The sequence below is a fragment of the Drosophila erecta genome, unplaced genomic scaffold (genome assembly GCF_003286155.1).
Source record: "Drosophila erecta strain 14021-0224.00,06,07 unplaced genomic scaffold, DereRS2 tig00000092-arrow-pilon, whole genome shotgun sequence".
NCBI lineage: Eukaryota > Metazoa > Arthropoda > Insecta > Diptera > Drosophilidae > Drosophila > Drosophila erecta.
Window position 1 is genome coordinate 16,625,293 of NW_020825207.1, and position 26,822 is coordinate 16,652,114.

General features: G+C 40.8%; 1 protein-coding gene across 2 annotated transcripts in view; it reads left to right on the forward strand.

The window, feature by feature from the left end:
- The window catches only part of LOC6549193 (toll-like receptor Tollo), a 49,234-nt gene that overhangs the window by 991 nt on the left and 21,421 nt on the right, over positions 1-26,822 (forward strand). Inside the window, exons 1-3 of one of the 2 annotated variants that reach the window (XM_026980700.1) lie at positions 8,529-8,546; positions 13,414-13,460; positions 20,707-20,727. The gene's annotated coding sequence lies outside the window, so the exon portion shown is untranslated. Of the gene's footprint in view, positions 1-8,528; positions 8,547-13,413; positions 13,461-20,706; positions 20,728-26,822 lie in introns of those variants that run through there. The other variant, XM_026980699.1, reaches the window with a different exon arrangement.

Below are 26,822 nucleotides of genomic sequence, written 5' to 3' on the forward strand. Positions count from 1 at the left end.
TACTAAAGTAATTCATCCCCCACTTATCCGCTTCGTATTTTTCATATTTAAAGTTATAATATTGTGATTGTAATAAATAAGTAATAACGAAATTATATTACTAAAGGCTTTTTTTTAATCGATTTAAAAACGTTCCGTTAGGCCACGAATAATGTTGCTTGTATTTCCTTTCCAAGGCACACGAGTAGTTACCTCTGAGCTGCGATTGATTTACACCTGCTCGGAAATCTTGACAATCAGAAACCGCAAGACAAACACTACCTGCGGATTCGCGAAGATATCAGATCGCGTATACTTCCGCTCTTAGAGGGTTTCGCCTGAAACATTTTCCTCGAAAAAATTAACTTTCCTAGAAGCTAAAAACACATAAAATATATGCACATAGAATAAATCAATGAGTAATTACAGTGGTGCTATCGATTTTAGGGTCTTTTCCCTGGAGCATAAATTAGCGCCAATAAATATCGCGACATTAGGAAAACTTTATTGGTTTCGGATGGCCAAAGATGATATTAATGGGAGCCATTAATATTTAATCCCCGACAACAGGTTTCGTCAGCGTTAAGGACAAGGGGTACCAAGGCACCCAATCCATTATTTGGCAAAAGGCGAATTGAAAACTTTTACAAACAGCACCTGTGTCTAAAGAATTTTTAATAAAATCTCCTGAAAAAGTGGTAAACTCAACAAAGCCATTCGTCATGCTCAAGTAACTTGGGTTTTCGACTTTTAGGGTTTTTTCCCCTCCTTTAGCGTTTTTTCTTGCTGGTCAGCGAACCAGTTTGGCATCATAATTATGCAACCAGGCATGCAGCTGAGGACTCTGCCGGTTGCCAAGGGGTTAAAAAGAACCCTTTCTTCCCTTATATATTTCCTTTATACATTTAAATTTGGGTCACTTACGGCCGAAGCAAATTATAATTAAAAAATGCATTTTCCCTGCAGCCAAATAACAATTCACTTTTAATTTTAATCACTAAATCGCAAAAAACACTTTCAATTCGAACAAAGCGCCACCCTCTTTCACTTTCGCGACGGCCTTGACGGGGTTAAAGAGTCCTGGCTGTTGAAAATAATCATCATCAGCCGCAGGACTCCTAACCACCATCATTATCGTCTTTTGGTCTGGTTTGCATAATTTCATACATAAACTGTCGCTTTTTGTGCGCATAATCTGCAGCTTTGATGACAAAAAATAGGCCAAAATATGAAATAAAACGCAGTGCCGTCACTGGAAAGGTGTCATACTTGTATACTCCAAAAATTGGGTGCTCTAAATGCTCGAGAAATGAACCGCTGAAAAGTTGGTCGCGTTACGCATCCGCCATGTTGCGCGGCGCCAAGTGGAGAGGATTACGCCGGGTGCCCATATATTTAATGATATGCAGCTGCTGTTTTACTTGCGGTTACTGCCTGTCGCCCCCAGAAACCCTTAGTAAATTTTGCTGTCTCCTCCCCCATCCGGAGTAACTTATGAATTTTAAGGTGATTTCCATGTTGCAGGACCAAGTTCAGAAACTTTGGCATGCGGGTCCTTTGGGGATTTGGGATGAGTGCCACGTCACATCGGGGACTTGTCAGCAAAGGGTTGATCGCATCATAAATCAAACGAACTGTTAGCCCAGTTCGCAATCAAAATCATTCTGCGGTCTGCAGCATTTGTTCTTCAGAACGTGGTAATTAATCATCGAAAGTAATTGGTTTTCTGTTTTGATTTGACATTTGAAAAATTGCAGCTGTGACAATTCAATCCCAGTTCCAGTTTATTTGCCTAGCCCCATTCACTTCGCCGCTTTTTCAGTGCACAATGTTGCAAAACAAACGTAAAAGTTTATTTTCCTTTGCTTTTTGTCGAAGTGAAATGGTGACCTATGCAAATTTATGAATGCAAATTAAATATAAACGAACGCATAAATGCGGCTTAAAAATATTGCCATACAGTATTGGCGAACAATGGAATTAACTTGACAATAAAGTCGGGAGTGTCCTTGAAGTCCACGTTTTTTTGCACGGGCATTTATAGGCTAAATTGCCAATATGGCCGCAACTCTGGCTTTAATGGAATTATGGCGCTAATTTAATGATGGAAAATGGATTGTTTTGTCGTTGGCCTCACAGAGTTTGGCTTATGGGCACAACCGTTTATTCAACTTTGCCAAGAATGCGAATAAACTCAGAAATTAAACTAAGTCGCAAGTAAAGTTTGCGAGGCACAGTCGCGATGTTGGCACTTAAAACTTCTTGAATGCCAATCATACCCCAGCGAATTTCTTGGCAATAAAAAATTATTTAAAAATCGCTAAAGTTCTTAAAGGGAACGAAGCAGTGATACTCTGAACAGAGTGCTTCTTTTTGGCTGGGTGGCACTTCAAAAGAAATAAAACGAAGGCACAAACATATCCCCACCAAAATACACACAAATTCTGGGTCTTTGGTGACTTTGTTTTGTTTGCCAAGTCTGAAAGTGGCTCTCGTGGTCCGTATTTGGGTTTTGTTTCAGCTTTTTCGGTGATGAGAGCCCCACTGCTAACTCAATAACACAATTTATGGCATTTTTTCAAGTGGCGTCCTCGTCGGGAACAGAAGCATCGCACATCGCGTGTGTTTGCTTTCATATTGAAGTTTATTTTACAGTTTTATGATCACGAAATAAAAGGCGAATTAAAGAGTTGATGATTGAAATACGCTTAAAAGCGCTACCATCATATCATTCGCGCTTATTCGAGACAATGAAAATTAATTTGCGTAAAGTTTGTTTTTAAATTTCAGAAATTTGGCGGGAATAAATCATTTTACCCAGGATATCTCGTATTCGAGTGTAAACCACAATCTTCATTCCGTTGCCGCCACGTGCTTCTTATATTTTACTTCTCAATTAAAAACCACTTTGCCCGACATGAATGCGCATTTTCGTTGCCCCTGCACATAAATATTTATGCGGGACTTAATCAAAGAAAAATGTTGGGACTGAGGCTTAGGCCAGCTTTGGTCCTTTCAGGCTCTAGTCCTTTTCATGGCGTCAGTTCTATTTGCGCCAGATCAACTCATTTATGTTTATTTAAACATTAAATGTGCTTACATTTGATTAGCAGCCCGAGAGTTTAATTCCATATCAATGTGCTGCCAGAGAGCCATATAAAATTGATGTGTTTGCCTTGCTTTTAATTTGTTGGCATTTTTATATTATTTATTTTCGCTTGGCTTGTGTAAATTTCTCTTTTTGGTTTTGAGCTCATTACATTTCCTTTCGGGTTATGGGAGCTGTCTTTTATGTGGCCAGTCGCATTAAAATGCATGAAATGCGCAATTAAAAACGAGAACAAAGTCTCTTTGAAGATGGCAGCGGGCAGCGGGCAGCGGGATACCATTTCCTTTTAATTAAATATGTAAGGGCATTTCACATTTAAGCACATATCGATGCTTAATTAAAAGCACTTTGTGTGTTCAGTCCATTACGCAAAAAAAGGTTTCATAATTTGATGAAAGGGATGGGTGCCTGGGATCGCTTTTCCTTTTTTTGTTTGTGTATTGTATTTTAAAGAGCCACTGTCAGTGGGTTTTCTGCTGTTCGGGCTCTTTTCCGCGGCTCAGCTGTGACAAGTGGCACTGAACTGTTGTCAGCTCGTTGTCCAAAAGACAAATGGGTGCATTTGCCTCTTGCCGGGCGGCATCGCCATCGCCATCGATATGGCATCGGAATCGCGCCGGGCGGCAATAAAAATAAACTGCTTCGCCAACGAATCCGAAAACAAATCTCCTTGCCCCCAGTCCTTGCAACTTGGGACCACACAACACGACGCGATGAGCAACCGAGTGTAAAAGCAGCTAATAGCTTGGCATTTTATTTATATTCCGCGAACCGCCAAAAATTGAGAACATGGATCAGTGCGGTGCCAAACTTTCAACTGGCTTTGTCATGGGTGTGTAGCCCGGTTATGTAACCGTTGCCAAATAAACATAAAACAGAATGTATCGTAGCTTAAAGCATCATATTCTCCCTCATATTCATAATATTATCATCTGGATTATCTGGTGAGTGTGTATGTGTGTGTGTGGGAAACAACGAGGCGACAAATCAGGCGCTCAAAAATTGTGTTTCCAGTTCATTTGGCTTGCTGCGGCCCCCGTTCGACGGCGATGAGGTTAAAAGGTTCAGGAACATAACAATTGCAAACATAATTGAGCCGTTAAAGAGGGTGTAGATGGGCAACTGGAAGCGGCTTAGCTAAACCGCACTAAAACGTTGCCATATGTAAAGCTAACTTTGCCGTAATCCCACGGTTCTTTGTTAATTGTAAAAAAATCCCACCACATCAAATTTAAATATCCCTGGTTGTTTATTTTATTTTCTGCACTTTTGTAAGCTCTATAAGCCACTGCATTCTAATTGTTTTATACGGTAGCTGCTAGGAATAAGGACTCTACTGTCAGTCAGTCATAAAATATATTATGAATAGTTTTTTTCAGGCATTGCATGTGCTTAAACATTAATGTATACATTTTTCAATTTTATAATTATTTTTTATTTAAAAAACGCACCAATTCACGGATAAAGCCAAAAGAATTTTTTTTTAATCATATTGCATAAATTTTCCACTCCCGAAAGCTGTTTGTGGTGTCAGCGAATCACCAGCTGCTCGGGATTCAACTAAAAAGAGTGGCTGGCAGAACTTTCACTCGGGGTCAGATATGTTTGGGATGCACCAAGTTAATTACAAATGCCAAGCGCCCGCACAAAAAGCGAGACCCCAAAAGGATTCACCTACGTGGTTGCTCCTACATCAAGCATACGCAGTGTTCGCCAGCGAGCGGGGAAACACGCAGTCGTGCTGCACTAATTGCTTGACAACATTTCGCCACACACGAGACAACAATAAAATTAAAGGAACTCAAAGGGAGAGCTGTGCAGTGGACAACAGAAATATTACAGAACTCAATTTGCTAATTGCTATCAAAATAATGAAGTCCGCTTGCCGGTTGGGGTTCTTTGCTGATTGCAACCATCAAGTATCATTCGAGTAATTTGGAGTGCACTTGGCGAGCGGTTCCTCTGCTCGTTTTGGCTTCACTTGGGGTTGCCCCTTGCTGAGTTTTGCGAACTTGGCGATTTTTCTCCCATTCTAGCTATTTTAAATTATAAATCTGAAGGAATTTATATCGCATTTTCAGGGGAAGATTCAAATATTATTATTATTAGGTAAACCACCAGGAGATAGATCAACAAAGTTTCTGCACTCCCATTTAGAATGAAGCTTTGTTTCCTAAAATGCAACATTTAGCATCACTGACTGCGATGTCTTACAGCTACATATAAAGAAAAAATTACGGAGCAGCAAAAGACCAGTTGAACGGGTAAAAAGAAGACGGAGGCAAAGTTTGTTGCTCACGAGTCAAACAAATAAAAGTTCAGCTCCAGTTCAGTGGAAAGTTCAACCCATCCCTACGAATCTTGAGGTGTTTTGTCAGAAGTTGTTGTTCCTCGATGCTCCCTTTCCGTAGAGGAAACTTTTCAGTTATCCTTGCTTATTCTTCGTCCATTTATGTCTTGTTAGTAGTTTTATATGCTCCGCTCCGCTCTATATTTACTTATTTTTTCCTCGCAACTTTTCTAAACTGCTTGCTAACTAAGCTTTATTTTGTTTGCCGAGCATCCCAGTGGGGGGAAGCCTTTAAGCGCCTCCACAGCCAAGCGGTTAACCCGTTCCTGATTAATTTCCAGTACTCAACAAAACTGGGCTTTGTTTGCAGAAGTTGGAAGTTGGCAGTTGCCAGTTGGCAGTTGGCAGTGAAGGATATATTTCACCACGTGTTTCTGTGAAGAGTGTAGGGGGCACTTGTGGCAGGAAAAATAATTAACTTAGCATACGTACGTATTGTGATCGTGTTTTTGGTGAACTTTAATCTTAAGCCCAGAAAATGGATTGTGGCCCGAGAAAATATTGAAATGTCTATGTTATTTTCTGAACAATCAAAATGCTTGTTAGTAAAGCAAATACTTTTCCAGTTGCAAAGACATTTTCCTTCGTCTAGATATAAAATAAGTGAGCCACATTAACTTTCCTGTTTGAGGAGCTCGTAAAAAATGTACCCCCGAAAATCACATGTAAATTGAATGTCAGCCAGTTGCCGACGCCTGCTAATTTGATCTAAATTCACGCACTCATTTACTTAAAATATGCGTAATGACAATTTGATTAGGGTAATTTAATGTTGATCTTCAGCGGCGCGTTGCTAAATCCAGAACATCGTCGCAAATTCTGCAAGGATATCAAGGACAACAAGGCTGAGTGTCGTGTAATCATTTTGGAGGCAATTTGGTGATGGTTGTGAGCCGTTTATGTTAAATTAATATGCAGAAACAACGGCAGCTAGGCAAATTGCGGCAATAAATTAGATGCTGACTGGAATGAAAATGAAATTGTTTCCTTTGGCTCGTTTCAGCCGCAAAAAGTGAACGGAAAGTTGTCTCCAACTTATGAACAATTTTCTTGGATCCCTTTCCATATTCCGGCAAAAGTTACACGTTTAATGCCAAAACTCTTTCCGTACTCTGAATAATTGCACGTTCTCGTCGGCCTATTCGGTGGCCAAAAATGTAACTGCCTTAAATGTCCTGCGGCTGCCGCTGCCTACGTGTCCTGGCGTCTTAAGAAGTCAGACCCAAATCAGTTTGCCAGTTGGCCCACGAGAAATATCGTCTGGCTACCTAATTTTCATTAAGACATTTTTCACCCACTAACCACCCTACAAGTTATTCAATTTCAGCTTCGTGCTAAATTTGGCAAGTATTTTTCATGTCCTTAATTTGGCTCAGTAAATATTACATGCACTTGGCTGGAAAGGAGAATAAGTAGACTATATTAAGAGCTGGAACTGATGTAATTACTTTGAAAGTTAAACTGTATACGAGTATCTATAAGATGGGAAATATTTAAATGCGAATTAGCATGATATTACGCACTGTGATATTTAAGAAACGCAGAGAAAAATAATCAGGATAAATGTTAGAAAAGAGTTAAACAACTTTATGTATGATGACCAGGGTTCTAGGATTCCCGTTTATATTCAGTGACAACATCCATGAACTTTTTTAGCTTATTTTTAGGGACTTATAATCATGTAACTAATAAACCTTTGAAATCCAGTAACACTTCACACATTTTTGCTAACGTGAAATCCCACAAACATGTACAATACAAAAAACCGCAGTAAGCCACAAAGGACCTAAAGCTGAGTTTTCCAGCCCAGACGAAACTCAAAAAACACAATACATTGTATGAAGTACACACACACACTCTCAGGCATTCTTGACATGTGTATGTGTGAGGGCGCATTGCTACAAACGGCGAGCTGAAAATACAATTTGAGGCAAGTGTAGCGAAAATATTGTGGTAAATACTTTAAATTTAATGCAAGTGCCGGCAAGAGGAAAAGCCAGCTCTTGGTTGTATTTGTTTACTGAGGTGTGAGGAAATGGATAAAGAGAGACAGAGAGAGGTAGCTGGAAAAGCGTCTTTTCACCCAGAAGTGTTTCTGCAATATTTTCATAATTAATGGCACGTGCACAGAGTGGCCGAGTCCATCAAGGATATAATTACAATTTGAGGTGTAACGTGCCAACAATGTGGTCAGCACAATTAAATATAAATAAAGCCCGGTCGGTCGCAGTGTGTGGAGCCCCGATTGCGGTTATCAAACATAAGGCTATTTATGTTTCACAGAGCTATTTCATTGCTGTGGTTTGCCCAGGAGATTATGTGCAGATTGATGGGAAATGGACTAAAATAGGTATTTCCCACTAAGAGTCCAAGGTAAAGTAAATATAAAGTCATGGGCACCGCATGGTCTTCAGGTATATTATTAATTTGCCATCAACATCTTTTTCGAAAACTTTCCGCTTTTAATTCCGCCTAAACTTTAAGCAATTACAATACAGAATTATGAAAATTTCATAATTTGCTTAAATGGCCAGTAGCATTAAGAGGGGATACTTCCAGCCCGCCGCCAAAAAATTCCTCCTACAAACCGCAGAAAAGAAAAGGAACAACGAAAACGAAAACGAAAACGTCCGAGGCAACCACAAGGACGAAAGGAGGGGCACTGGCGGAGGTCCTGCCGTCGCTTATCTATGGGCATAAGCTATGAAGACTGGGGACAGAAGCTGCTCAGCGTTAAAACGTGTTCAGTGTCACGTTGGACAGGGATCCTTTCCATTCCTGCTTCCTCTTGTACTGGGCTTAAAGCCAGATTGGGAGTATTTAAAATGGCGAAATAAAATGTTAACGTGCTAAAGGGAATACATTAACACATATTCACAATTAAGGACTTCTTGTGGAGTGCACAAGTGGGGCTCCCCAATGCACTTACAAGCAATGGACTGACTGAAATCCAGATAGACACTCAAAGGCGGCATCCCAGGATCCAATTCACTCCAATGCCAGTTCATACAAAATTAAACACGAGTGGAGGGAAATCTCATGTGCTGACTTCCTTAATGCAGAGTCGAAGAACTGACCGCAAATATCGGACGCAACCAATAGGACACCGTAAGAAAACATGTTCATTTATAATTGTAAATTAATAGGTCTTATATCCAAGTATGTTAGTCGCTGTCATGGGTTATTTAAATATAATATCAGCGGTGCAACCTATTCAAAGTTTTTAAACTATTTAACTGCACTGTATATTACATAATTACATAATTTTGATAAATGATATGTTTGAGATATGTTGGGTTGAGAAACCGTTCATTTAATGAGTTGAACTGCAGGAATCAGTTCCTCTCCCCAGTAGAAGACCTATTTTCTGTGCACTTCCGAGGGCGATGAGGCGTATATGAGGGCTGTCGTCCAAGGAGTCTGCCCAACTGGGCCACAAAACCTTTATGGCTGTCCAGACACACACTGGCATACCGAAGTGTGCGGGTGCAATGTGTGTATGTGCATGTGGCTCCGGGTGTGTATGGTTGCCTGTGGCTCTTAAGTGCAGCAGGGACATACTTGGCTAGCCTTCCCTGGAATCGTGGCTAAGCTAAAACCTCGCAGCTGTCCGCCTCGTAACTTCGGCCTGCCCCTTTACGCATTGTTAATTTTTTACGGTCCAAACGAAATTTTCACTCAAGATTTATGAGGCAGCCGACAAAGTGCACGAGTGCACAGCACCAAAGCAGGAGCATTTCGACCAGGAAAATGAAGCTGCGCTATACTAAAGCTAATGCGAATTAGGCACTGCAGTCGAGACTAGTCTACGAATTTCGGCTGGAAGGGTTTGAGACTTTTGCTGAAAAAAAATATGTTTCTTAATGAAAAGCGTTTAAGCTTTTTATTAATTTTATGAAATTCTTCTTAAGCTATTCACAATTAATGACTTTGACTCCTTCAGCTGTCAATCTACATAATAGGTTCCCCTTACTTTCTAATTTTAAGTATTTAATTTCTTTGTAAGCTACTAAAATAAATGACATTTTAATTTTTTAATTATTGCTGTGCCAAATATATACAGACGTTAAATCATTTTGCGGCATCGCTGTCCTCGAGTTCTTGGCAACACTTCAAAAATGTAGTTCCTTAGACATTTTTGGCCGCGCTTGCTCACCGCACGAACCACAAATTTCCAAGGAGAAATCCTTCCACAGAAGGAAAACAGAATTTGCCAGGAACTGAATTCAATTAATGCTGAAAATCGTTGGCGCTGCGCAGACCAAAAATCAAAGAGGCCATATATTTGATGTGGGAACCACACGTCGGACTCGGATTTTCTTTTTCTTTCGAGCTCAACATAATATCGATTAGCCGTCCCGTTGACCACTAAAGTTTAACGGAAAACGAGCTTTGGCACAATATTTGTGCAGACCAAATCGCATCGAAGCCATTCATTTCAGTTAGCTAGCACTTTCTAATTAATTTCTGACCCAAACACCCAGACACTTTTTGGCTCGATCTCGTTGATATTTCCTCTTCGACTGCTTCTTCTGGCAACCGGAGATGCTGGCCCAAATCTGCATAGAATGACAAACAATATTGATTTAAATTTATGGAAAGTGAGTTGTGGTCGAGATGCGCTACCATTTTCGCAACAGTTGAAATATGCAATCAATTTCTGTTTAAGGCTTCAGCTGTCTGGCTGCGGAGCAATCCATAAAACGCGCAGATCGAAGGGCTCTTGCTAAATATTAGCAACTTTCTGCTGCGGAAAATTGAATTTGGAGCTCTGGCAGGCGAGTTTGATAGATGGCCCGGGGTTTTGGAGGCAAGCAAGGTGTAAATTTCCCCTTCGCCGTGTATCTGCCGGGCGTTTTAAATTACTAATTTTAATTATCCCAGCCGCGGGTGAAATTCCACTGCGTTGGACAAGAACAGACACAAAATGCACACAACTTCTGGCTCGCAGAGCTCTGTGGTGCATATTCACATTCACATTCACATTCACATTCACAGATAGCTTTTGTTCGATTGTTTGTTTGCGGAAATTGAGCGCTGAATTTTGGGGAAACTTCTATTTGGGTCACACAAACATGCAAGCAAATTGGTTTAGGAGTCATTTGTAATAGATACCATACATCAAAATTGAATTTCATGGGAAGTCGCTGATTAGCATTTGATTTGCATATTTTCCTGGCACCCGCTAAATTCAACAGTTTAAGTTTTAAATAACGCTTGAAAGCGCATATTTAATTAAATACCTAATAGATTGTAAAAATATATATTAGTCGAATAAAACAAACAAGGAAAATTGTTCATTAGAAAGCATTACATTTGGCGGTCATCCAATTTGCATATCGTGTTTTGAGATTAGACAAACATATTTCTAAAAGGCTTAGTGCTGAAGGATCTAAATATTTTAGTAAGGTGAATTATTCGTCATTTTTAGTTTGATTTGATTTCTTTTTCAATATAAAAAATCCAAATAAAGTAATTTGAAAGTGCTGATTGCTGGTAATATTCATTTGACCCAATTTCCGTTTGAATCAAATCTATTGCTCATTCTGACTAATAATGCATAGGATGTTCTTCGGTAAACTTTTTCGTTTTTGTTTGTTTTGAAGTCCACAACATATTTGCACAAGCTCGAAATCCATTTCAATTTCAGACTATTAGCATCACCGATTCAAAGTGCCTAGTGAGGGGCAAAAAAAAGTTTTGTTTTCGCGCCTCGGCATTAAAAGAAAACAGTTGGCCCAAAAATAACCAAAAAAGAATCGCCGAAGTTTTCAAGTTTTGTCTGCAGTGCCCCCATTCTTTCATTTCGCTCCTGGCCTTTATTTTCCAGTTTTTCCCGGCGCTGCCATTTTTCAACTTTGACTGTTTTTTTGTGGTTTCATTGTTTGTTTGTTTGGCGGGGAAAAATTAAAGGAAAATATCAGCTAATGAAATAGAAATAAGCGAACGTTGACACCAAAAATCGAAGTGTGGCAGCGCAATTCAGCTCTTCATGTTAATGTGCTAAGTAAAGAATGTTTAATCGTGTGAGATTGGAACTTTGGCTGCAGAAACTTGTAAACTGCACGACAATTAGTCACAAAAGTATGTGAAATGGAAGAATATTTTTAATAAAGCGAAGCTTTCAATTTGCTGAAGTAATCCCTGTAGCACTACGATATTTGCACCAACTTTCTGTGGCACAGACCCCTCGTGCGTTTCGCTTTTAAGATTTTAAGTAAAATCTCTAATCTGGTAAAAACTTTTGACCACATAAGTATGCAGCAGCTTTGACTTTTGCATTTCGTCCCAAAAACCACAAGTCGCCCCTCATTCGCCCTCCCAGTACGCACTGTTATTTAATTTAATTAAAAATATCTCTTTCCGGGCTTCCTGTTTGCCAAAAAGTTTGCGCTGCCTGGTGAAAAAATTTGACTAACGATGTGCCCGAGTAGGCCACGCCCCCTTTCAGGGGCGGCAGACACGCCCCACTTTCAAGTCCTCTAAGCCAACTAACAGGAATCCTGGAGGGCGGACTCACAGTATCCACGTGCCATCGCCGCTTTTGTTGTTGCCACAGTGGGTCATGTGGGTCAAGTGGTTAGTTGGTCAAGTGGAAAGCAGTGAGGACTCCCATGGTTCTATGCCCCAATGGTGCTATGATGCTATGGTGCTATGGTGGTATGATGCTATGGTGTGGTCTATGTTGTCCTGGCACCAGTTAAGTGGCTTTTAATGAAAGTTAGCATACGTTTAAATGCAACTTGTTGTCGGGAGTCATGTTGCATGTTGCCGAGACCAGACCTCAAAACATCGATCATTTTCACGCAGACCAAATTAAAGGTATTTCGCAGGTGCTTCTCGCTTTGATTGTTTTGGCCCTGAGGTACCTTTTTATTGCCTGTAAACTTATTATACCCAATTTATGATCAAAGGGAAGGTCGTCCATTCTTTTCGCGTCCTTTGCACTGCATTTTTTCAATACACAATACTTATATTCAGCTCTTTTGTTTATTTTGCAACCTTCGGTTTCTTTTTTGCGAGCTGTGAGCTTTGCTTTGGCTCTTCGTGCTTTTTGCGGCACTTTTTTACTTCATTTCCTGACCCCGTGCTTCCTGATCGGAATTCTGTATTTCCGGTGCGTCCATTTCGAATTTTAAATGCATTTATGTTTTGCTGTGGCCCTGTGACTTTTGTCTCTTATTTTTGGCAACGGGCACAGTATTTTGCAGCTTTGATGTTCTGAAAGAGATGAATAAAACTAACGCTTCCAGACAAATTGGTTTGATTATTTAAAATGTATTTTAAAAATCAAAACAAAAACTTTCTTCAACAATTTGCAGTATAATTGTAAATAAACGCTTGAAATAAACATCTCTAAAAATAAGGCCTAAGCCTATTTGCTGAAATGAAATTAGTTTCCTCAACAGCCAAAAATGAACGATTATATGAAAAATATTTTCTTCAACATTGATCCTCTCTCCCATTTCAATCCTTATCTGTTGCCAAATTAATTGGTTTGAATTTGGCATCTTTACACCACATTTAATAAACCCAGCAGATTGCTATCTGCAACATTTATATTTCCTCCACCGTTGTGGTCAGGGGTTTTCCGGCTTTTCCGCTCGGTTTTCCCCAGAGACACCGAACTCCCTACAGACATTTGGGCCTGCTTAGCATGCCTGTCGCCTAGCCTCAACGCTCAGTGATTTTAATTAACATTTCTGATTTTGCGGCTCACCATGACCCCTCCTCGAATTCTCCGAGTGAATATGTGTGTGTGTCTTTATTAGCACACCTGTGTACTGGTTACACGCTGATCCTTTTCCCACGTGATTTTGGCTTTAACTTTGCCAGCACAACTAATTGAATTGCTACTTGCTTAATTAAGTAGAGAGATAACTTGGCTCTGATTAAGATTTTGTCAACATTAAATACGCCTAATTCGCCTTCATTAATGCATATTAATCAACATATATTCAACTCTATATTGCAGATAGACGACGACCAAGTTGAAAGTTCAATAAACCCACACGGAAGAGGGTGAGTTTCCCACGCAGATAATTGATTTTCCCCAACTTGTTTTCACTTTCGTGACAGATTTTAGTTTCAGCTTTGACAGTTGCACTCATTCATAAATTTATTTAGCAGTCTATGAAAGCTTCAATGCAACTGTGTATCGTTGGGGGAAAATATTTGTAATGAAAGCTGTCAAATATATCGGTCCCCCAAAATTGCCAAAAGCACGAAGGCAAGGAAGTCGGCGGTCCAATAGAAGCTTGTTAAACAATATGCTGACCATGTTTCAAAGGCGGAAAATTCGATATGTGAGGGAATGAAGGAATTGCGAACTGAAATCCAATATCTAAGCCCAAAATGACTGCAAGCTAAGACTGCTACGACTGCCAACGTATTCTCCCTGAATCTGTGGGTGTGGGTAGGTCAGGGTGTGTGTTAGACATTCTTAATCAAACAGAGGCGGAGAAATCAAATTATGACCAGGCAAACATTCGTTTCCATAAAGAATTCTGGAGACATACGAGTGTGCACAGAAGCGGGCAAGAAAATATAGCCCCCAAAACTAAAGTAGGTAGCGTATTTTTCCTCAAACATACTGAGATGCTTAGTAAATGAAACGTGGTTTTTAAGGATTTTATATAATATTAAATATCCCATATATGACGCATAGCATCGTGCCTGCTGATATGCCCCATTCGAGGTGCTTCCCCAGCTTGTCCTAACCAACTGATGAAGTTGATAATGATAAAGAGGCCAGATAAGATTGCCTTGAATGGCATGAAAGGCACTGGCGAAGAGGAGAAGATGGAAGCAGAGGCATTAATTATTAAAAGAAAATTTCGTGCATGTGCATAAGGAAGCGGCGTATCCTGCTGAGTCCTTTTCTATCAGCTCTCGTCGTCTCCGTAATTAATTTGATTTCCTACATTCGGGCCAAGCAAATGCAAAAGGCCCAACACAGCGCGACTTTAATTATTTGAAAGGCAGCGAAAGAAAAAAGCCAATTACGCGAGTCCTGCACATTCATAATTTCCGAGAAAAATGAGCACTGATACCCGGGCAATGAACCCGGTTTTCAAGCGAGACAACAGTTCTGGAAACTCTGTTGTCCTGCCAGTTTTGCTTTCTACCGTACAGCCGTGTCGACATTGGTAATAAAGCGCTCACTTGCATTTGTCCAGGATGTTGAGTGCCCCTGTGTGTGTGCGTGTATGTGTGCGTGTGAGTGTGTGGGTGTGGGTGTGAGTGGGGCTGTATGTCTGGGTCCGTGTGAGAGGGTCTAGTACGGCTGTGTGCGTTAGCTCGAATGAGGTTAAGAGCTTAATGAGTGCTGACAAGGCAACCTGTAGTTGACATATGACATTTTTATGTGCCCTGGAGCCTTCGCAACAAGGGTTTCCTATTAATACACATCCTTCTCACAGCTCCCAAGATGAATCCCTTTTCGGTCCACAAGCACCTGCCCCAAGGTAAATGCTAAGGTTTTGACTTAATTAGTGCTGAGAGCTAGCCCCGCTTTTATATGCTAGTTGCTCGGGAAAATGAGTAGAAAATGTGGCACAGTTTTCGGTCATTTAACTCGGGTATTTTGGGTCGCAGCGTGGAATGCTTGAGAAACAATAAGTTGGGTCAGTTATTTATGTGTGTGAGCGCTGTGGAATGCCGTTTATAAAGTCTCGATGCCATTCAGGAATTGAAAGAATCCTAGATGGACACAGCATTGCCTTCAGGACGTTAATAAAGTAGCCCAATTGACTGCTCAGTAGCATACGAACCCTTTTCTTTATTTACTTTTATTTGCTTTTCCTCGAGCGCATTGATTGACTCTTCTGGTTGATTCAGCTTGATTTTATTTGCCCCTGGTACTCGCTCTCGCCTGACAATTAGTCAGAACAAGTCAACAATTATGCAGCCTGCATTGCCGCCCTGGTCAAACAACATGCAAACAGCACACATGCCGCAGAAGCCACTATTTCGCCCCCGATATGCCTCTATCTGGTATTTGGCCAAGCTGGGTGACCACTGGACCATTTTGTAGTTGGCCACGTTGTTTGGCATTGTTAACCACTCGTGGGCATTGTTTATTTGACTGTTGTTACCGCTGTTGATATTGCAAGCTGATGACATTAATTGTTACATTTCCAGTTGCCTGTCGCTTGCGCTTTTAACGCCTGGCTGGCCACCAAGTTTTGGCTTACCCCCTCATCAGGGGACTTTCATCTCCAACGTACTTGTTTCCTTTTTTTGGTTTTTGTTTTTAGCGGAGATGGCATATCAGTTTCGTTAACGCGCTCTTGATTTATTAGCCCGACTTGGCAGCTCGCAGCTCGCAGGGCGCATTAGTTTTTACGACGGAGGGGAGACCTGTGCCGAGTTAGACAGTTTTAATTAAATTTTAATTAATTATTCATAATGCAGTCGTTGGTAGTCGAGGGAGAGGGTGCTTCATGTGCTGCCGAAAATGTTAGCCCAAAGTGTGTTGCATATTTCACGACTTTACAGGGGTGTGCCAGCCACTCACTGGATGAATAAATGCTAAGGCAGTTGAAAGCTTAAAGATGTGGAACAGCTGCAAAATATTGCAAGCTGCGAATTACTAGCAGTTAGCTCATTCTATACCCACCATATATCATATACCCATGAAATAAAAACCCATCAACTTTTAAAACCAGAGTGAAATACATAGTTGACTGTTTGGGAATAAACGCAATATGGGGGAGATGGGGGACCATTTATCTTCTTACGTCACCAAATGATATATTTCATGGAAATTAACCTTGACTTGGTTTCGCTGCAGCACATGAATTAGAAGTGCAATTGCTGGCCACTAATTAAGTGCCAAGTGTTCGAGTTCAAAAGCCATTTAAACGCACAGAACATCCCGCCGCTCTTGAGCAAATCATTTGACAGACAACCGCAGCGTAGCAAAAAAATGGCAAAAACCTACAGCAAGTACAATAAAGCCAGCAAGAACAGCAACGTACTCACGCAACATCAACAAGTTCATTAAAAAAGTTAGCACAAAAGCAGCAGAAAAAAGGCAAAAAGCCGGCGATTGAAGCTCAAGCGAACGGAACCCCACAAATGTAACGCTTCACCAGAGCCGGCCAAAACCGTAGTTTGTACTCTTATATCTGCTATCTGCAGTAGTCCCTGAATGTTTCCACATTTTCCTCACCTTCAAAGCGAAGGGGAGAAGCGGAAGTGATGCGGCTCATTTGTGTGCGACCACAAAATGGTGGTGGCACTGAGGATGTGGCACAAATGCAGTGATTAAGGGGAGGACAGTTGGTAAACGCTTTCCATTAGAAAAATTCTCTCGGATAATAGAGGGTTCTAAATGAAGTTACAAGTCAAAGGAATTAACTTGTTGTTCCATTTGCCCATACTTGAGTCCCCATAGGGCAGTCTTTCATAGGATTCCCTCATTGGATTCCATCCGAAATCGAACAATAATGAGTGTACCCTTTGCCATTTTGAAATGCTGTTGCAATATGCATTCCGCTATCGAAACGCGCCGAGCTTATCCTGGCTGCACGTCATAAAGCCAGCTATCCATACAATATCCTGTTCATTTAGCAATTGTGGGAACACCTTCACAAGGATCGCGCTACTTACCCCTTAATACGGAAATCGTCTCACACGGAGTTACCCCAATCGAAGTGGCTCCGAATGGCTTTCTGGGGGTGTTCGACGAAACCGGAAATGACTGTGCAATTGAATTGTGCGAAATAACAGGGCTCGAGTGCAACGCAAACCCGCTGGAAGCACTTCCCGTATGCACATTTTGTTGCACCTTAATGGCGCCAGCCAAGTGTGTCGATGTCCGAGGTGCAAAATCCGCTGGGAAAGGGAAGGAAGAGGGAAAATGGAAAAGTGAAACCGTGAAAAGTTCAGTCCGACATTTGCCCTTTGTTATGCACATGCATTGTTAACAGAGGGATGAATCCACCGACCACCCTGCTTCTCCTTTTCCCGGAAGTTTGCGGTGGGAAATTTCATTTATGCTGACACTTGACTTCACTTGCCCTGCTAGTTCGGCTCTTCCTTTCGCTGTTTGTTTGCTCGCCCTTTTTTATTCGAGGGGCCGAGCTTAATTTGCTGCAAATAAATAATAAAAACAGACGTTGAGCTGGCCAGTTCGATTTGGCCTTGGCGCCCAATGAAGTTTATATTGTGTTCGAGTTGTGCACTTTTACCATTTCCTGCTCCAGTCCGAACGGCTCCACTGAGGGAAAAGTTTCCTATGGATAATGGACCAAAAAAAGTGTTTTTTTTTTTTTGCTGAAATTAATAGTAGCAATTAAATCATATTTTTAAGCGCGAGAAATTCCTGCACCGTCTTCGATCTTTTATTTACTATAATTTACTATATTTATAAAGCTCCTAGATAGAGTAATTTCTACGGTAAAGTAGAGTTATTTTCTTCGAACGGAATGGCAATAATTTGTGCAAGTGTACGGACACTGGTCCGGAAACGTGTCGACTGAGCAGCAGTCGGATGTGCAGAAGAAAAAGCAAAAGCGCCGAGTGGGAAGGAGCCAAACAGATAGCGCTTTTCCTGCGAGCACTGCTTTTCCCTTGACTTGGTTTGCTCCTCACAGCTCGGCGTGACAATTTAATTGTTTTGTAATTGTTTAGACTTTGCACAGAGCCCTGATTTATGGGCGAATTGATTGGTGGTCAACTACCGCCCTTGATTGACGGCCAGTAAGTGACCCAAAAACGGGGCTCATAAAAGTTGCAAACACCTGATGCAATGTGAACTCGGAACTTGCCATTGAATGCAATTGACAAAGGCAGATCCACATTAAATGTGCAGGAGATGAATATTTGTATTCCGACATATACGCGCTTGTTATTCGGATAATAAACTAAATTAGTAATGCATGCATATCCCTGAAAGCTAGTCGAGCACACGTTCACTCTGCATTAAATGCAGACCTATTTGGCTAGCCATAAATCCCCATCGAATGTGGGTTAGTGTGTGCTTTAAAGTTTGACTTTTAATTCCTCTTTTGTCCCGGCCATAAATCTCCTTTCTAACGGGCAGGAAATGCAAGTGCAACATTTGTGTAGCCAACTTTTAGCTTACCAGTCGTGGATGCTACTGTGTTATCAATTTGGCTTTTTCTTAGCATATCTCTTCTTATACTTATTCGTTTTTACCAAAACTTTCAAACGACCCATTTAATTGGATTTATTGAAATTTACAATGTGTGACATGCTTTAGGCTGCCATTTCAGTTCATTGGCAATTCCGCCAGAATATAAATAAAGTAATTTCGAAATTAACTGAATTCCGCTCCATCTACATGAAATTAACAATTCAGCTTTAGTTAGTTAAATCTATTTTCCAGCACTAGTCTGCAAGCTCACGATTCAGTACGTGTAGTGGTGGGAAAGTTTTGTAAATGATTGCAGTGTGTGTAATTGGCTGGCAGGGAGCGAGCTTTAAGACCAACTTCAGCAGCAGGATGCCACCCACCTGGCACAAAAGTTGCCTGCCGTTAGTTGCTCAAATGAAGTTAGCAAAACTGATTAACTCTCGGCAGCTTGGCTTGATTCTCTTCTCGAGCTCTTGGCCCAGAGTCCTTAGCCGAGAATACTGGCTTCCTAATTGAATTTTCCGAGCGCAGTGCAGCGTCCAATAAAAATTAAACTCGCATCCCCCCTGCTGTTTAACGATAGTTTGTGCAGCGGCGGCATTTTGATGACTGTTATAATTTTAATGGAATGCCTGCTGCATTTGCAGTAGCATTAAAGCCCAATTACAGTTCGTCAGACGGCCCTTGTTGGTGACCTTAGCCGAAAGTGTCAGCATAAATCCTTATGCCAGCCACGCCCCCTGCTAGCCTTCATCTAGCTCGCTCTAAATCCTTCGTGTGGATACTATGGCCAAGGGCTCTCGCTTGATGCGTCAATGTCGTTGTGATGCCATTTGAACCCTGCGTTTTAGTTTGGTTCTAGTTTTAGTGCAGGCCATTTATACTGGCACGCCCTCTGGCGGCCATGCCAAGTGAAGCCACGCCCACAATGGGATAAACAAACTGGGCAGCTCGGCTAAATCTGCTACTTTCCCTTGATAAATAGGGCTTTTGATGTGGTACAAAACCTTATGCTTTAAAAAATTGCTTTATAATTAAAAATATTTAAGCAGTTATGCGAATTCATATGAAACCAAGAGAGATTGAACATTCTACACGATGTTTGCACAAAGTTATGACCTCTTAAGAAGTGTATAAATTAGTTTGGAATACAATTATTCAGTTGAGATAATAATAATAATACACGGTCATAGTTTCTGCCCTGCAACGTCTTGTTGAAAAATTTAACATTTTGCAGACGTTTTTACCGAAATTGTGATACAAAAACTGCCCAAAAGTATTCCACACCTTTCAATTCACTGTAAACGGTAGCCCACGTAGTAACAAAGCGCCAGGAGACTTCTATATATACAAACACTTTATTAGCGCAAAAATAAAGTCAAGTGTCGCGACTATGAGATACCCGCTACTCACCTTTGCGCGCAGTAGGCACAACTACTTCATGCACGTAGGTGGAATACCTGGAATACTTGCTCATTACTATTTAATGAACATTAGTAGCTATTAGAAAATCATTATAAATTTATAAAGACTAAACAACTTATGGCACATAGATGGATATTACGGACGGACAGGCTCTACATGTAGCGATTCGGCTAAAGATTTTTATGACAAATATATGTTACAAGGTAATTGGGAAACTCTTCCGAGTAACTATTCTATAACTATAACTATTATCTAATGTATAACTTTTTTATTCCTAATATCTATTCAAAATTTAATAATAACCAAGTTTGTCCGATTTACCTTCCATGTCACAAGTACGCCGAGTTTAGCTATAATTCCCAATAGCCTTAGCAAACAAATTCTTTCCCCAGCTCGCATGTCATTGGAATTAATGTTTCTTTTATACCTACACGTCCCACTCACTCAATGACACTTCCCGTAGGCAGTTTAAGCGCTACTATATTTAGTGAAGGTTGTACGGCTGAAAAGATTGACATTTGCCATTGAATTTAAGGCGTTGTCAAGGTAAAACTGTCTCATTGGCCATAGAATGTATGTAATATGTGCCAAGATCCCTGAAGCAGCACTTGAGCATTGGCCAAGAGGGCTCACTTTGAAATATAAAATAAAAAAATGAGCTCTCTTTTGCTAATTGAAGTAAGGCCTGCTTGGCCTGAAAACAAGTTTATTAATGAGTGCTTTTCTTTTTCTTTGCAGGACATCGTTACTATAGCAAAGGTGAGTATGAGATATGAAACAAATATAAATGTTGTGGTAAGAGAAGGGAAATTAGTATAATATCAATCGGTAAACTAACTTTCGTCTGATGAGCACTTACCACATAAGCATATAAAGACTATAGTCCTCTAGCAAGGCTCTTAATCACTTTATTCCGCTCTTTTATTTTCCTTGCTTATGGATACAATTTGATACATCTTTACTAAAACGAGCCTTCAATCTATGCTCTAATTTACGCATTTTTCATCTCGTTTAATTAGAAGCTAAATTGAGCTTCTGGCTGTTCAAGCCAAAGACCAATTAGTGTCAATAATCAGCAAAGATTTTTCGCCCGCCTTTGCCTCTCTGATCCACTTTCGTCGCAATTATTCTTCAATTTTAGAAATTGAACGCACTTTTTGATGGCCCCATAAAACGGAACATAAAATTTCATAAATACCGTCTGGTCCGCATGAATTTTGTTGCGAAATGGAAATATGCCATTTAAGAAAGCATTTTCTACAAATCCATTTTTCGCTCTCTGGTTTTTACTTGATTAATTTTGCGGCCATAAAGGAATTTCTTTTGGGGAAACGAAAACGGATCAAAAAGGTAGCGCTTTCTCGTAGCTCCTGCGAATTGTAACAAAATCAAATTATACAAATTTGCATTTAGTGGGCGAATAAATGTGCGGAAAAGTAGGCAGGGAAAAGTTTTTCCTACACGAATACATTTGCAGCCAGCTGGAAAAGACTTCTGCCGAAGATGATGACGATGATGATGGCTTTTACTTTGTATATTATTTTCTTTCCCAACTAAATTAAAAAGTTTTTCGGGGCATCGGCATTCGATTATAATGAGCTTGTCACGCTGGTTGACGACCTGGCAAAGAGGAAATACGAATCCAATATTATTCTACCATAATGGTAGCCAAAACTCATATTCATGAGTCTCAAATGAGTTGTGCAACAGTTTCTAATGCCCACAACCGAAAGGCAGCCGTATCATATATTTCAACTGTTCGTTTGCAGGCTTTTCCGCTCGCAATGTTTGATTAATGCGAGTGTGTAGAGAACTGAGCGGCAAATAATGAAATATGACTGCCTGCCACAAACAGAGTTTCCTCTGAAAACAACTAAACAACTGAAATCGAGTTACACGCAGGTGGAGTGGCCTGCTTTTGGGCGCTGTGTAATATAAAATTCTATGAATTTGTACGTACATCATTTGAAAATCGTAAAACTTGCAAGTGTTCGGTGTGTGCTGACTGGGAGCTGTCATAAACAGGACGAAAAGGTAAGTTGTCTGCCGACGAGTCCTGTTTTAGTATTTTTTTATTCCTTTGCAAAGAGCAGAGGCACATACACAGCCGCAAAAGGCGCATTCTTATGTAATTATAATGGCCTGGCAAAATGCTGATGATCCTGCAAGTGCTGCTGATGATGATTACTAAGTTATTTGCCCAAGTTTATGGCTGTGCAAAACGCAAAGGATTTTATACGCAGCCGGGCCATGTGCACAAATTAATAATCTCCACTCGGGCAAATTAAATTTACATTGAAGTGCCGCTGGCGGCGCTTCTGAACATTTCGAGGCTTAGCTTAAATTTTGATGAGTTCGTAGGGATAAAACTATTTGGAAGCCCAGCGAATGCAGCTTAAAACAAATACTATTTGGCTACAAAATCAATACTGGGGTTAAACGGCAAGTTGACACGTAACGACATCATGCCAGTGGCTAATGAATGTCAGGCACTATTTACGAACAATGTACGTAGTACGTACCGTCCCCTTTCAACTTTCACCTATCTGTCAGTCACTCTCGGCTCGTCTGCCAGTCATGGAAACGAATAAAAACGCTTTTATTGTAATCCGCAATGTCAAAATGCTGCAGCGGATGTTTAGGCAAATGTGCGGACATGGGTGAACTCGTGGGAAAAGGATATACACATGTACATATACATATACATACATGTACCTGAACCTGAGCCTTATCGCATGCCACGCAGTTATTTCGGGTACAACGTCGAATTTCTGCCTACTAAACTATAAAATGTAACCTTCGGCACCGACCCACCCATTACGAACAAATGGTTTAAGGTCTATTGATTATCCATTGATAAATGGTTGACATTTTTTGCCTCGGCGAGAGTGACTCCGCCACTTCAGGTTAAATAGTTTAGGAATGTCAGCCACATTAAAAAACAATTTCCGCTAAATCACTTTCTTGGCAAGCAGGAAGGAAGAGGGAGGAAGTCATCGCCGACCTGACTTGGGAAGAAATTTTCCTGTGATGAAATTTTCCAGCGCACAAGAAAGTATGACAGTAAAAGTAAGCCACACGCCTTATGTAACAAATCAAGTGCCACAGGGTTCATACTCCTCCGGTTTAGCAAATGCTGTATGCCACTCGAAGGTTATTGATTTTCAGCGTTTTAAAACGCTGGAAATATGCGAAAGAAAGGAATTTCAGTGAAAAGTTCGCAAGCTACAGAAACATGATATTTGTTTATTTGATCTAATTTGAGAAGGTATTGGCTAGATCTACTTTTCTAGTAGTTCATTCAACTGTCTGCTAGACCGCAAGTTTCGGCTCCCCCTGCGGCAAGAATACAGCAGCATAAAAATCTCAAAGAAATATTAATAAAAGATGAGCGACATTAGTGTCTTGGTTTCGCTCCTTCCCATTACAGTTTTCCAGCATCTCCACAGTTTTTAGGATTTTTTGTAAATGTCCAACCCAAAACCGTAAAACGAAGGAGAAAACAACATTTTTACTACTTCCTTTTATTTTTTTTTCTTTTGCTTTTTTGGCCAGCGTCTCTAACCTCGAGCATTCTGTTGACCTTTTTCGAAGCTGTTTGGCTTTGGATTTAGCCATTGGGTGCGAGCTGCTTTAAAGGGTCGACGAATGCGAAAGGAGAATGTCATAAATTTGTAACACTTTTGCGGGGACCCAGACAAGATGACGAGCAGAGTTTTGGATGGAGGGGTCGGGAAAAGGACAGGGGAAAGTGCCAGCAGACACCAGTGATGTAGTTTTAGGTGTCGTCTTGGACAATTTTAAATTTGGAAAAATCGCACAAGACTAACTTCTGAATATAGATTTTCATATTTGTATTGTTCAGCTTTTCGATTTAGGGCAGATTTTCATTGCATTTCGAAAAATTATCAACCCGATTATATTTCATTTTGATATCACATAGTACGTGACATGAAAATTTGTAAAATAAAATAGAGAAAATTGTTGAAATTAATATAAGATTCGCAAGATACCTTTGAAATGCTGTAACTTTTTAGCTATTTTTGCGTCCCAAGTGATGACAACTCTATTTGGCGGCAATATCCCTGCGAGATCAGAAAGGCAAACAACAAAATCCGAAACTTGGCCTCTGGCACACAATTTGTCACACATACAGGGCACATAAATTAAATATACACACGAGTCGGAGATGACTGGACTTTTGGTTTTGGTTTCAGTTTCGGTTTCGGTTTCAGATGCGCACTCAGTTCTTGAGACGCTTCTTTGGCCTGGTTTTTTTGGTCGGAGCATAGTTTGCTGGACCATTTGATTAATAAATTGTTTAGAACACAAACTTACTGACTTGTGGCTAATAAAATATGAATGCTAAAACTTTGCGGGCGGCAGCATCAAAGGCCAGACATGAGTCGCAAATTAGTCATGCGCATATATGGCGAGTAATTTATGTTTGCGTTGATGTATGTGGCCCAGAGGCAGTTAGCCCAGTTAGCATTAGTAAGTTGGCCCACATGCCATATGCTTTCCCGGCGAATTTCCATAACGCAATGAGGCTTGTGTTGGAAAACCCAGCATGGGCATTCCCATTTGGCCTGCACTGCGTATGCGTAATTTGATTTTTCGTTGCTTTTCCGTTTCGGCAATGATTTTTATGCCCTTACACATTTGTCGCTTTTCCAAAAAAACTCATCCCTTTGCTTTTTGTTTGGGTCGCCTTTTTGATTACATCTCAATCAATTGGTGGCAGTTTTATGTTTGCACATTTCAACATCTTTCGGCTCTTCAAATGTTCATTTTTACGATGCCTGCGGTGATTCTTGTTGGCCCATGAAAATTTGTAAGCATTTCGAGTCCTTTCCTCTTTTTCCAACGTATCCTCGATGTACAGCATTATTTTTGTGTGCGTGTAAAAGTTTGTTTATATCGAATTACCATTTTATTGTATTATTGGGATGTCTTTAAACTTTATAAAAATGTTATATTTTAAATTGATCCTCAACTTTGTTACGTATTGAATACAATTAAATGGGCATGAAAGAACATAACATAAATTAGAAGCAAACTTAAAAGTAATCTACTGCCTTCCGTGGAACGTAAACCTTGCAAAGTTAAAGAGCTGTTTAAAAATGCTGTTTGAAATGCGTCCATTTCATTTGGTTGCCAAAAAATAAAAAGAACGTAAACAAAATAGAGCCTTGCGGGCCGGCGTCCGTCAGAATACAATTCAATTTTGTTCAGCAAAGAAATTTTGCTCCCCTGCTTTTCGGGAGGCAGAAAGCTCAGTGATCTGCAAAAAAGGGCCAAGTTATTTTATAAAATTATTTTTCATCTAGCAGAAGGCACGGACAAGGCCCAGCAGCCCAGTGAGTCGAGTGGCAGCATAATTTTCATTCAATTTCGCTCATTCGTTCAGCGTTTTGACCAGGTCACCGGAGTGCCTTTCCGTCGGCTGTTGGCGATGGTATGCATTCATGGCTATTTGCCATCATTTGTGTGTTTATCCACTTAGAAATGAAGCGATTTGATTTCCCGGCAAATGAGCCATTTGCTGCAATCAGTTTGCATTGGGCGGGCCCTAATTTCTCATCCCACATCCCAGGATTTACTTGTAGCTTGCAGCTTCATTAAATCGCGTTGTGGTCGCCCCTGTTATCCGCATCTCACTTTTACTGGAAGTGCACTTCTAGCACAAATTTCCTTTTCTTGTTGGCATCAGCTTCCTTTTGTTCTCGGGCAGCCAGCAAGGATGAGGTTGATGAGATGACGAGGACCTGGACGAGGACGAGGACCGGGACCAGGACAACGCTGCCACAGGCCTGGTCGCTCCACTTTGCCAGCACTAAAGTGTTAAAACGCATAATTATGTCTCTCATGGCGCGAACTTCACTAAACTGCAAAGTTATTCCGCGCCTGGCTTTGGCATCGTTTATTCTTCGCACTTTTTTCCCAGCTAAGCTCGAGGATGAGACCCCGAGGATGGGCAAAAACAATGAAATTACGCCAGGAATGCCACACTTTTATACAGTAAAAAGAAAACCATTTAAGCGTTCGGAAGCCTCCAATTATATGTAAAATTCTTGCACTCAGTATCCAAAAGTCGACCCCATTTCCTTTGCTGTTTTTCCGGCTTTCACATGCTGCAAGTTCCTTTGTACTCGGGCTCTTTTATTTTCTTTCCACTTTCGCATACTATGCGAATTTTCTTGCACTCCGAGGCATTTTCCTTTGGCCATGTGTTTGCTTTGTCATCCGAGGCTCAAGCTCGACTTAATTATATTTTAAGTTGACTGCTTACATTAATACTCGCAGAGTAAAAGGAACTGGAAAATAAAAATGGTTTTTCCCCAACACTCGCAGAGAAAGCAAAAGTTTTGGCCCAAAGCCTAATGACTAAATTGAGAGCAACTTTGCCAGAGTTCTCAGCACACATTAAAGGCAAATAATTTGCATACCCAACCCGACGGCTAACAACTCGAAAGTATTTCACTAACTATTTGAGTGGCGGAGGCGGAAAAATAAAAGCAAAACCGGCTTTAATTGTGGGATCCCGGCCCTGTGCGAGAGAAATGGCTTGTAATAAATCTCGGCGTCCACTCACGGAAAACGGGGCCAGGCGGAAAAATGCGAGTATCCTTAAAGATAAGGCCCACTACTGGCGCTTATCTGGGCGTGAATGCCATGATGCCAAATCCCTTGTCGGCAATTCGAAACATTTAAACATTGAGTCGTCGACTGAGCTTGAGAATCTCGCAGCTTTTAGTCCTGGCAACGAACGGTGGAGTGTGCCTCTATTGGCCTCCTTGTTATGGCCGACATGGCCAGCGGGTAATCTATAAAAAACCAACTCCCACATATGT